Source organism: Oncorhynchus nerka, linkage group LG8, assembly GCF_034236695.1.
Source record: "Oncorhynchus nerka isolate Pitt River linkage group LG8, Oner_Uvic_2.0, whole genome shotgun sequence".
Taxonomy (NCBI): domain Eukaryota; kingdom Metazoa; phylum Chordata; class Actinopteri; order Salmoniformes; family Salmonidae; genus Oncorhynchus; species Oncorhynchus nerka.
In genome coordinates, this window is record NC_088403.1 from 28737309 (window position 1) to 28749057 (window position 11749).

Sequence of the window (11749 nt, forward strand, 5' to 3'; positions counted from 1 at the left end):
TGGTTGCTGCCATAGATTTACATTAGAAGTGCCCATCCAAGAAGGATCACGGTCATTGGCCACATATAAAATGACGTCAAATGACGTTATATCTACCGTTGTTTTGAATGGACTGATCATGTCAACATCATACTTTCAAAATCGTGGCTAGCAAGCTAGACAAGCAGTCATCGTTATAAATATAGGTAAAACATATCGGTGCTCATCGGCCATTGGACATAAACATTACACAACAAGTTGGAAATCGCAAATTCAGCAATGTGTGGTTTGGATGGAATCAGTGGCTCACTGTAACCGTTGCAAAGCAATCACTAGCCTGCTATTCAGTGGAGAGGGTGTGTGGTCCAAATCGGGGTTCAAGGGTCTCTTTTCCAAGCTTAAAAGGATAAACGTTCACATTCAACACCATGGGCTAGAAAAGATTGAATACATTGGTCATGCTGTCAGTGCAGCATTATTTCTGCTGCGTTCAAAACAACTGGAAACTCGGAACTGGTAAATCTCAGACTTCAGTGAGTTCAAGACAACTAGTAACTCTGAAAAAAATGAGCTCCAACTGGGAAAATAGGCTTTGAATGTTCCTCCAACTCGAAATTCTGTGTTGTTGTATGTATCGAACTGCTTTGCTTTATCTTGGCCAGGTCGCAGTTGCAAATGAGAACTTGTTCTCAACGAGCCTACCTGGTTAAATAAAGCTCTACCTGGTTAAATAAAGGTGAAATAAAAAAAGGTGTTCTCAACGAGCCTAACAACTAAAAATAAAAATTCCAAATAAAGGTGTTCTCAGGGGTTAAATAAAGGTGAAATAAAAAAATAACAAATAAAATAAAAATTCCAGGTAGGGAACTCTGGCCTCTTTCTAGAGCTCTAACCTGAAGATCACTGACGAATCACTGATTCGACCTTGTTTTTTCAGAGTTCCCAGTTGTCTTGAATGCACCATACATCCAGAAAATCCCAGACTTTGGTGACAAACAATGCCAGAAGGACCTTCGCACCACCTTCATGTTCAAGTGAGCACAGAACAACAAGGTGAGTCCAAAAATGTCTTGTTTGCTGCTGCATAATGATGTAATATGCCAGGGAGATATGTATAACGAAGCTAAGAAAGTAATACTGTATGTTGTGTTGTAAGCTGTTAATAGCCCATGTGCCTCATTCTAATCATTTTGTCCCTTTCCCCCTCTTAACTTAGCCTACCGTTCTGACTTGGTGGGTAACATGTAGCCTATGTCATCTCAATTGTCAGTAGAAACCACAATGGTTTAAGAAGTCAACCATAAAAGGAAGTAAATGAGGCTGAATGAACTGTTTCTCTGCCAGACAAGGCTCCGCTGATAGCCAGCTGTAGAGGTGGTAAGGATTCACTCCATGGTGCTGAAAGGAAAGCTGATGTTGGGACAGCTTCATGTAGGCCCTAACAATTTCTGGGCACCGTTTGTCACCGTTATAGTGCAACTAATGTATTGTTTAGTGTTGTGTTGTGTTGTGTAGTGGATTTGCTGGTATGCATCTCAATTTTCTGGGTGTTTGCCCCGCCAAGATTTACATGCTAAAATCTCTGCTGAGTCTAGATAGGACTGTGGCATGTGTCTGTACACTTTCACTCCACTGCGCGCTGGAAACGGGACACATGATAGCAGCGCAATTGATGTTAAATTCACCAATGCAAGCACAACAGGTTGGAGATTCATAAAGTAGATGACTGAACTGCTGACTCATTTATACACACTTGTGTGTCCTATTGTCCTTCAGTAGTAATTTATACCCGCGTATGAATCCTTTATCTTTTTGACAACAAAGACGACATCTTCTGTAGGATACAGCAATGACTCATTCGAATTGAAATGTGGCATGGACATTTAGCCAACAGCATGTTTAAACTTTTGGTCTGGTAGAAGATTCACGTGTGTGTGTGTGTGTGTGTGTGTGTGTGTGTGTGTGTGTGTGTGTGTGTGTGTGTGTGTGTGTGTGTGTGTGTGTGTGTGTGTGTGTGTGTGTGTGTGTGTGTGTGGCGGGGTGGTCTGCGAGGAGGGGTGTGTGTGTGGCAATGCACTGCCATTTGGCATGCAACATGTTGGCAGTGCTTGCTGTGACTTGTAGTGCAGCGCATCTTAGGCGGTATGGAAGCGGACCAACATTATTTCACTAACCAAATCACAGGCCTTGTGTTTGACACATGTGCCTTACAGCATCTGTTAGTTATGTGCGAGTGGAGTGTGGGCCTGTCAGTGAGTGTATGTGTATATGTGTGTGTGTGTGTGTGTGCATGAGTGAATTCACATATATGTAAGGGTGTTTCATTAAGGCCTCAGCACTGTGACTGATACTCCCCCTCTCTCCCCCCACATCTCTCGCCCTCTTCTTTTCCTCCCCAGCAGGGATAGGGGGACAAGATCAGCACATTGTTAATCAATAGAACATCCCTATTAGAGGCAGAGCAGACGAACCTCCAACCATGACTGCCCTTTATGGCAGCATGTCAAACGGCAACCTATTCCCTATGTAGTACGCTACTTTTGACCAGACACCTATATGGCCTGGTCAAAAGTAGTGCAATATAAATTGAATAGGGTGGCATTTGGGAGTAAATGAAAGACTTGTGTTTGGACCCGCAGCAGCGAGGAAATAGGGAACGAGAGAGAGAGAGGGTGAGAATGAATACCACACAAGGCAAAGGTGGGGACATGAAGTGATGTAGCTCAGGCACTGCTAAACTTCCCCAACCTAATGAGACGACGGTCATTGCAGGGGACAGCTAATATGCAGACATCAAACTACATGCAGCTTCCTCTGTATTCACACTGTATTTCTATCACTTAGATAGACCACCCGCCAAGGAACACATACACACGCCCAGACTCAACACGTAGAACTAGTTGGAGCCCTTCTTTTATATCTATCACTAGGCTTTGATACAGGACGTGGATGGGCTTACATCCTCAAATATGTAACAGAAACGTTCCTTTGAAATTTTTATTTTTTTATTTTTTTTATTTCACCTTTATTTAACCAGGTAAGCAAGTTGAGAACAAGTTCTCATTTACAATTGCGACCTGGCCAAGATAAAGCAAAGCAGTTCGACACATACAACGACACAGAGTTACACATGGAGTAAAACAAACATACAGTCAATAATACAGTAAAAAAAAACAAGTCTATATACAATGTGAGCGAATTAGGTGAGAAGGGAGGTAAAGGCAAAAAAGGCCATGGTGGCAAAGTAAATACAATATAGCAAGTAAAACACTGGAATGGTAGTATTGCAATGGAAGAATGTGCAAAGTAGAAATAAAAATAATGGGGTGCAAAGGAGCAAAATAAATAAATAAATTAAATACAGTTAGGAAAGAGGTAGTTGTTTGGGCTAAATTATAGGTGGGCTATGTACAGGTGCAGTAATCTGTAAGATGCTCTGACAGTTGGTGTTTAAAGCTAGTGAGGGAGATAAGTGTTTCCAATTTAAGAGATTTTTGTAGTTCGTTCCAGTCATTGGCAGCAGAGAACTGGAAGGAGAGGCGGCCAAAGAAAGAATTGTTTGGGGGTGACTAGAGAGATATACCTGCTGGAGCGTGTGCTAGGGTGACCAGCGAGCTGAGATAAGGGGGACTTTACCTAGCAGGGATGCGGTGTCTACGTTTGTAGAAATGTCTCTTTTTTAATAGAGTTTTACTTCTGGGTTGTCATAGCACCCTAATAAATGGCCTTGTTTTAAACTGCGGCGAATGCTGGATATGTGAATGATGTAAAGGACTTTTTAGACAGGTAACAAGCGGATGGGAGAATGTTGTGGCGTAATGGCAAATGCCAGAGCAGCACCGTAACACTAATGGTCTTGTTAGTGACAGCGGTAAGGACCATGTTCCCTCTGTTTCCTCTCCTCTACGCCCCCGCTCAATTCAACATGACGAGGAGAGCACACTAACGTCTTTCTCTCCGTTTTTACACCAGCTGTCCATTATGAAATGAATGAGACAATTTGAGTGAACGGTTCAAAGTGCTATAGCTGAGTAAAATGAAAACACACATCAACACACACACACACACACACACACACACACACACACACACACACACACACACACACACACACACACACACACACAGACACAGACACAGACACAGACACAGACACACACACACATATAGAGAAAGAAATCTATGCACCAACAAAGTAACAGCACCTTAGGGGAGCCTTGTCAAATAAACAATGAGACACGATTAGATTAGAACACCTTATTACTGTAAGCTAGCGCAAGCCATCACACACACACACACACACACACACACACACACACACACACACACACACACACACACACACACACACACACACAGGTGCATGCCACTCAATGCATCCTCCAATTAAGTAATAGATCTGTTTGGGTGCTGACACCACATGCCAGTGTGAGTAGAGGAAGTGTCAGAGCCAAAGAACACATTTATGTTCTGCATGTAAACCATCCCTCTCACTTTAACTCAACAGGGCTGCCTTCAGAACACATGCACGCATACACAGACAAACAAAAAGACAGACACACTCACACAGAGACAAGCCTTCAGAACACATGCACGCATACACAGACAAACAAAAAGACAGACACACTCACACAGAGACAAGCCTTCAGAACACATGCACGCATACACAGACAAGCAAAAAGACAGATACACTCACACAGAGACAAGCAAAAAGACAGACAGAGAAAAAGACAGACACACGCACACTCACGCACACAGATTACTCACTCTCCCATCACTTTATGTGTGTAATCAGATTTAGTAAGAGTTTTATGCTTTAGTTTAAAACAGATTCCCCAAAATCACACAGTGCAATTTATTTTGTCTGCTGTGACAAAAATGCCTAACGTCATTAAAGTCTCCTGATTTAGACAATGGCGTCGCAGCATGCCAAGTCAACTTTCCCTTTCAGACTGAGAAGAGAGGATGTGGTCGTCCAAGCAACGCGTCCACCAATGAACCTGCCCATAGATTCAGACTGGGTGGCTGAAGTACCATTAGAAGAGGCAGAGAGCTGTGGCTAAGTGGGCTAAGAGGCTTCCAGCTTCAACTCTAATCCCTGCAAAGAGCCAGCATACTGGGGGACACAAATGTACCCAAACACACACATCCGAACAGAGACAAACAAACACACATCCGAACAGAGACAAACACACACACAAACACACATCCGAACAGAGACAAACACACACACAAACACACATCCGAACAGAGACTAACACACACACAAACACACACATCCGAACAGAGACAAACACACACAAACACACACATCCGAACAGAGACAAACACACATACAAACACACACATCCGAACAGAGACAAACACACACACACTCACATTAACACATGCAATATCCATGCAATCCCCAAACCTGCACACAAATACACACAAGCTTTTTCATCAATCATATTAAGACAGAGAAAGCACCCCCCCCACACACACACACATACACATTGTTTTCTGGGGACACACACATAACATAAGAGGATTAGCTAGTAGAGAGAGAGAGTTGGCAGCCAGACACACACTGGATCACTTAAAGGTAATAAATGCCAAGTCTTATTAATGGGCCCATCTGACAAACAGCAGCACCATCCACACACACACACACACACGCACGCACGCACGCACGCACACACACACACACACAGGTGCGCAAGAACACACACACAGCAAACCGGCAAGACACAGCAGTATTGGAGAATGGAGGTGCTCCGTGATTTTTTTATGTGCTGGTTGGCAGGGGACATTTCTCCTATGGAGCAGGCATGAATGAGCCAGCATGTATACACACACACGCACACGCACACAAACACACACTCCCTCGTCTCTAATCTCCATCTCTCCCTACCTCCCTCTCTGATGGCTGTTGTTTATTGAGGAGGTGTTATTGGTGCTAGGCTGTCTCCCCACAGTCACATTCCCTCCCTGAAATGAAACAGCTAATTGGAGTTGGGGCCTGACGGCTCCACCAACATAAGTAATGGATTTGGCTGGGGTGCATCGACCCTGCACCCCTGGGCCACCTTACTCCTCATCTCACCCCTCTCTTGTTCCTCCCTTGGTCCCTCTCTCATTTATATCCACTTCCATATCTTACCTCCTTCTTGTGTCCGACTCTAGTCTATCGCTTGTCTATCTCTCCCTCCCTCTTGTTCCCGATCAACAGCTAAAGAGCCACAACTGTCTCAATAGAGATACTGTAATGAAACACAATGGCCTACTCTGGCTTTTACTTTCTAGCTTTAAACAAGCAGATGTTGCATAGCTCATCTCCCCTCTCCCTCTCCCTCTCCTCTTCCCTCTCTCCCTCTCCCTCTCCCTCTCTCTCCTCTTCCTTCTCTCTCCTCTCCCTCTCCCTCTCTCTCCTCTTCCCTCTCCCTCTCCCTCTCCCTCTCCCTCTCCTCTTCCCTCTCTCCTCTTCCTCCTCCTCTCCCCTCCCTCTCCCCTCCTCTCCCTCTCCCTCTCCCTCTCCCTCTCCTCTTCCCTCTCCCTCTCCCTCTCCCTCTCCCTCTCCTCTTCCCTCCCTCTCCCTCTCCCTCTCCTTTTCCCTCTCTCTCCTCTTCCTCCTCCTCTCCTCTCCCTCTCTCAGAGACCTGATAGCAGCTGCTCCTCTCTGTCTCAGCCAGTTAGTTCACCGTTTAACCACTGTCATTTTTTGCCTTTAAAAATGCACCAACAAGGTCGACCCCGCAGCAATTAAAGCACAGCCACATGTCTATCGCTCTCTTTCTTAATCTACCTCTCGCTCTCTTTTTCTCCTTTGTCTCCCGCACCGGGCTCCCGGTGTGAGTTTCCTTTGAAATGCTATCTAATTAGCAGTTAGCACGTAGTGCGGGTTAAATTAAATTGCTTAGATACAAGGAGGTTGAGGTCAATAGCTCCATAAAGACCGTCAGCACAGATAATTGGAGTTTTTCTTTTTTCCGCTAACTATCCCTGATCTAAATTTGAGTGGATAGAGTGGCGGAGACAGTCGGAAAGAGGCAAGGAGGCTAAACGGCCTCATTCTGAAATGTGAGTTTATTTTGTGAGAAAGAGAAGAGCAGAATAAATCATGTTCAGGTCCTTTCTCTATCCACCCCAACCCCCCCTTTCTTCTTCTCTCTTACCCAAATGTTGCTACTCAGGGGGAACTAAAGGCTCTCGCTAAGAGAAAAACAACTCACAAGAGAAACAGAGATAAAGAGTGGAGGAGAGGACAGGGAGAGATAAAGAGCAGAGGAGAGGACAGAGAGAGATGGAGGGCGGGTTCATGGAGAAAGAGAGTGAGATGGGATAAAATTAGAGGGAGAGAAAAGGATGGGGGAAGAAATAGTGAGAAGCAGAGAGAGAGAGAAAGAGAGGGAGTGAGAGAGCGCGAGAGAGAGAGAGAGAGAGAGAGAGAGAGAGAGAGAGATAGAGAGAGAGAGAGAGAGAGAGAGAGAGAGAGAGAGAAGGATAGCTGAGGGAGATACAGGAACAGAGGCAGTAGGGAGAACAATATGTCAGGGTGGTAACTCCTCCAAAAGTCACTGAAATGCCAGGTCACCTGCTCGACAGGAAGAATCAAACCCGGTTGAGGGTGCGAGAGCGCCTCGCATCACACAGAGTTTACAACATCACACGAGACACACACACTCCTCCACACACTAGTGACACACACATACAGTACACACACACACACACACACACACACTTGACAGCACTGTCAACAATTCACCCCCCTGCCTTTGATTGTTTTGTTATGAGAAAACACTGGCTTATTTCCAACACACTTTTGATCATTATTATTTGAATAAAGCCTCACTCTTTGAAGGTGGGAGGATTACATACTGACTCACTGACTGACTGACTGACTGACTGACTGACTGTGTGTGTGTGTGTGTGTGTGTGTGTGTGTGTGTGTGTGTGTGTGTGTGTGTGTGTGTGTGTGTGTGTGTGTGTGTGTGTGTAGCGGTGACTGTGACAGTGTGTGTCAGTGGCTTATTGCCTCACACAGGTGGGAAGAAGATGAAGAGAATATGCTTTGAAAATAAATTCTGGCTCTATTAATAATTCAAGTGAATGGAGTGATGAGTTATGGCACAACGCATTGCTTCCTGAAAAGCATCCCTTAATGCCACATGCAGCAGCTGTGATTGCTTTGCATCGTAGTGCTGTGCCTCACACTGTGTAAAATCATTGGTCCAGAGCAAGCTGTCTACAGCTGACCCACCCACAGGAAGAGGTGGCTATCAGACATCACAGAGGGATGCTGTGTGTCAGAACAGTAATTATCTACTTTTCTCATTACAAACCTTTATTACTCCCCTGCCCCCAGTACACACCACACACGTACACAGTACACACCACACACATACACAGTACACACCACACACGTACACAGTACACACCACACACGTACACAGTACACACCACACACGTACACAGTAGGGGAGAGAGGGGTAAGTTGAGTCACCCCTTGTTTCTAAATAAAAGTGTTAAGCAAAGAAACAGGTTTTCACCAAGTCAAATGAATGTATCGTGTTAGAGGTTTCATGACGCCTGCATCTAAACCAAAGTAGATACTTTGAAGATTGTTCTATACATCAGTTGGGGTCTCTATACGCTTCAATATGAGGTCCTAAACCTAGCATGAAAGTAGATCCTTGTAGCTGTGGGGGCTAATATAGTCAACATGCTTGCCTTGTGGTAAGTTGAGCCAATGGAAAGTTAAGCTAATCAAAGTGTTGATGCAAGGCATTATGACTCTGATATGAGGTAACACCAGGGCATGGTCTATGTAAAAAGGGTTTGTTGGGTGTTAAGCCTGTGTTAAAATATGCTTAAAATTATTAAAAGACAAAAAAAGTGATTGTGATTGTTTTGAATTGTGTTTGGGATATAAAGATATGGTTTTAAAAAGGAAGTGTTAATATTTCATTCCGTACAGAAATGTGTAGACTGCTGAAATGACCCTGTCCCAATCCTCAACTTACTTCATACCCAGGGTAAGTTGAGCCAAGAGACCACTTTTTGAGGACAAGCTATGTTTTCAAAACTGTAATGTTTACATGAATTCTGATTATTTCCAGCCATACACAACATCCTGAAGTCTATGTAGATGTCTTTTGTTAGAAGAATACTATATTTCCCTTGATGGAGTATTGCTGAATGTAAAAAATTGGTCAAGTTACCAGAATGTCCCTACACACCACTACATCCCCCCTCCCTCCCACCTCCACACACACACACCTCAATTCATTACCTCCCCTTAGACAACACCTCAAAGGATATTTAGTCATCATTCTTTTGAAAACTTCTACCAGCATAATGGAGAGAGTTGGAGTACACAGGAGGCAGCAGCCGCCACTTACCTCTCCATGGGCTCAGCTCTGTTCATTACACCAGCCTGAAGAGGCGCTTTGAATAACAACATATTTATAGCCAGGTCTGATATGAGGAACCAGAGCTTAATTAAACAACATCAATGTGACTGGAGGGAAAAGAAGGTGAAAACAGGGACGTTGAGATGAGTGGCAGGGACCGGGGACAGGGAGGGGCGGGGGGTTGATTTCATTTGGCTGGCGTGGGGGATGAGAGGATGGTGAGGATGGGTAGCTGGATGCAGCTCAGTGCCGCACACTAACATGGCCTTTGAGAAGGAGTTATTCTAATGAGTGCCTTTTCTACTCTACGGAGCGGCTGCTTTATCTTTCTTTATCTTTCTCCCTTGTTCCATACACACACACACACATTCACTTTGAGTGTCTAGTGCTTTCCTCATTAGCCACAGAGCCTTAGCGCAGGAATCAAACTCAACACACCGCCACCCCTGACAGGAGGAGAGGAAAAGGAGATCTTTCCTCTTTTCTCCTTGCACACTCTCTTGCTTTCATTTTCTCACTTTCCTCTGTCTCTTCCTTTTCCCGCTCAAAGGTTAAATCATTTAATTTACCCACATTCGCCGTCTGCGACAACTCTCCACCTGATGAGAGCAGGAGGGAGACTTTGTGCTTCTGTCCCTCTCTCGCTCTTGGAGGTGTCGACTAACTGAGAGCATAGATTATATTTTTTCGCTAATACGAAGAAGAATAGGATTATTCAGTAGACTTGTGGATGTTAGTTTTTCTGACAAGGAGTTTGCCTGCCATTATCTTCCACAATGGGATTTTGTATTATCAATTCAAAGAATTAAGAAGAGTGGGGGAACATTACAAGAAAAGGACAAAGAGAAATACAAAAAAGTAGCTTTTGAATTTGAGCCCCTCTGAGGAGTTGGGAAGTCATTATATTTGTCATATTAAGAAATGGAGAAAAAAGAAAGAAAAGACAGACAGAAAGGACAGAAAGAGGAAGATGAAGACAGCTGAAGAGCCACAAAGAGAAAGAGAGAGAGAATGAGAGACAGACGGAAAGTGATTAAGAGGGACAGAGAGAGAGGGTGAGAGAATGAGAGGGAGAGAGAATGAGAGGGAGAGAAAGAGAGGAGAAAACAAGTGTCAAAACATATTCACGTCTGAGTTGAATGACAGAAGATTATTTTCCGATAGAGATGTCGCGATGAGGCAAACCTTGACATTTTTTATTTGTGACATTCTTTTTCACAGAGGAATGCTGTAAAACAAGTACATACACGCAGACACACACCAAACCCTCTCACACACACACACACACACACACACACACACACACACACACACACACACACACACACACACACACACACACACACAAATCCCCCCATACCCACAACACACACCAGTGCGTCACCCCTGTCTCTGTAATGGTCATCTCTCCTTTGTGCTCTCCTCTGCAGCGAATGGCTGGTATTTCTGCGGATGAGCTCCCCGGAACGCCTGGGTTATTCAGGCTCGGCAGCCAGCCGGCTCTCAGGGATATAATTTTCTCTACTTGTTAGTGTGTAAAATAGTCCCTGGGATTGCTGCTACCGCCGGGGCTTTGATCCTTTTGATGACCTGGTCATGCTGAAAAATGTAAAAGGGCCCCACTTGAAAAGAGAGGATAAGTAGCAGGGCTCAAATAATTCACCCAGCCAGATGGATTAGATAGAGAGAGAGGGAAGAAGAGAAAGAGAGAGGGAGAGAGAGAGAGTGAGAGGGGGATACCCTCCCCCCTCCTCCCCTTTTCTTACCTGCTCTCACTAAGCTATGGCATACCCAATGTTTTTCTGAAGTGCAGCTGAGGCACACCATGCAGAGAGGGGGAAGTCAGGTATTAAACCCTCTGATTTAAACCATGAAACACATGGTTGGTTATGGTGAATGCAGGTGTTGCTGTCTATGGGGCTAAGTGGTAAAGATTGTAGGGTATGTGTACTGAATATGACTGAGAATTCCTACGTTATTGGCAGATTAAAGGGAATCTTAATATATATAAAATGGATCTATAAAGGAGATCTTCATACAGTGCTATCGTATTGTTGAGAAGAGACCGCCCCACCCCCCTCCTATACCCCTTATAGGCTCCAAGGAGATGTCAAAAACTATAACATACAGCTTTATGAACCTCTTAGCATATACATAACCTCTCTGTCTGTTTGATAGAGATACTGCTTTGGCTCAGTAAAAAATGTCACCAGGTAGGAGGGGACAGAGTAGGAGGCAGTACACTTTGGGCATGCATCCAAAAAGGTTCAAACTCGTTTTTCAACCACTCCACAAATGTCTTGTTAACAAACTATAGTTTTGGCAAGTCGGTTAGGACATCTACTTTGTGCATGATGCAAGTACTTTTTCCAACAACT